Genomic DNA, 1,998 nt, shown 5'->3' on the forward strand with positions numbered 1-1,998 from the left:
GGTCATGTTCCCTGGATAACCTCTTCCAACAGCTGGTAGGCTTGGAGCAGTAAGGCCTATTGACTTTTGTTGCTGATCCTAGCATGGAGCCTGGGTCAGAGAAGACACAGTGAACGCATTGGTTTACAATGAGGAAATACTCCCTTTCCTTCTCTTTCTGTTTTCCTTTCCTCCTTCATCCTGACCTTTCCCCATATTTGTCTTTTCCCTTGGTTTGTTGGTTTGTGGCCCATTCTTGAGGAAACAGCCATCTAGAACTGACCTGGATACAAAAGCAAAGAAAAAACCCTTTACATCAGAAATCACATCAATAACAAACAAAACACCCAGTTCATCTTTAAATTACACCATTATCACATTTGATAAATCACTTGGGTTAGTTATTTTTACTGTTATGTATAATTGTATTTGATCCGTCTTTCATTTCATGACTATGCTTTTATTTGTTTACTTTCATTTACCAGCACTACCCACGCCAGTATTCTTGGGCTTCCCTTGTGGCTCAGCTGGTAAAGAATCTGCCTGCAATGCAGGAGACCTGGGTTCGATCCCTGGGTTGGGAAGACCCCCTGGAGAAAGGAAAGGCTGCCCACTCCAGTATGCTGGCCTGGAGAATTCCATGGACTGTATAGTTCACAGGGTCACAAAGAGTCAGACACGACTGAGCGACTTTCACTTTCACTTTTCACCAGCACTTTAATGCATCCTGAAAGGCTTCATCTGCCTATGGTTTCAGGTAAACTGTGTTCTTTCTGCAAAACGTGCAGTAAATGATTTTCTACTAAAATATGTTAGCTTGGTAGGAATGTATAAGGATGGATCACTGGATTTTCATATTCTATGTTTTATGTCTTAAAGAAACTTGTGGATTGTTAATCAATTTTTATGGTAAATCAGTATTGAATAAGCTTCAGACTCAACAGTACTTGAAACCCGAAGAAACTTAAGACTAGACTTCAAAAAACGTTCACTTTTTTTTTCCCTTTTAGCACTTGCTGTGGAGTGCTTGCGCTTTTATTTCCCTCTGCTGCCGCCTGGTTCCCCATTAGCCATCGCCATGGGTTTTGGAGACCTAAAAAGCCCCACAGGCCTCCAGGTGCTCAACGACTACTTGGCGGACAAGAGCCACATTGAGTGGTGCGTGCCATCAAAAGCAGATGTGGGAGTATTTGAAGCCGTCTCCAGCCCACCATTTGCCAACTTGTGTCATGCCCTCCGTTGGTATAGTCACATCACCTCTTACGAAAAGGGAAAGGCCAGCCTGTCAGGAGTGAAGAAGGCCTTGGGCAAGTAAGGCCCTGCTAATGTGGCAGACACCACAGAAAGTGGAGCTACAGATGGTAAAGATGAAGATGATGGCGTTGATCGCTTCAGATCTGAGGAGGAGGAGGAACGTGAAGAAGCCAAGGGGTGAAGAGAAGAGTGCCTTGCACAGTATGAGTCAAAGAAAGCCAAAAATCCAGACCTTGTTGCCAAGTCTTCCAACTTATTAGACGTGAAACCTTGGGATGGTGAGACAGGCTCGCAGGACTAGAGGAGTGCATCAGAAGCGTTCAAGAGGACGGCTTGGTCCAGGCCTCTTCTAAACTAGTTCTGGTTGGTATGGCATTAAAAAACTTCAAATCCAGTGTGTAGTTGAAGATGGCAAAGTTGAGACAGACATGCTGGATGGAGGAGCAGATCACTGCTTTTGTCGAGTATGTACAGTCTATGGACCTGGCTGCATTCAACAAGATCTAAAATCCACTGTGGATCAGTGCCCTGAAATAAACGTTTGAAAAATAAAAACAAAAAGGTTAGGTTAGATTGTGTGCACAGGCTAAGTTGTTTCAGTCTTGTCCAACTCTTTGTGACCCCATGGACTGAAGCCCTCCAGGCTCCTCTGTCCATGGGATTCTCTAGGCAAGAATACTAGAGTGGGTTGCCATGCCCTCCTCCAGGGGATCTTCCCAATCCAAGGACAGAACCTGAGTTGTCTTATGTCTCCTGCACTGCCAG

General features: G+C 44.7%; 1 pseudogene; it reads left to right on the forward strand.

The window, feature by feature from the left end:
- Positions 1-1,057: 1,057 nt before the first annotated feature.
- Positions 1,058-1,740, forward strand: LOC128046918 (elongation factor 1-beta-like; annotated as a pseudogene).
- The last annotated feature ends 258 nt before the right edge of the window (positions 1,741-1,998 follow it).

Source organism: Budorcas taxicolor, chromosome 4 (genome assembly GCF_023091745.1).
Source record: "Budorcas taxicolor isolate Tak-1 chromosome 4, Takin1.1, whole genome shotgun sequence".
Classification (NCBI taxonomy): Eukaryota; Metazoa; Chordata; class Mammalia; order Artiodactyla; family Bovidae; genus Budorcas; species Budorcas taxicolor.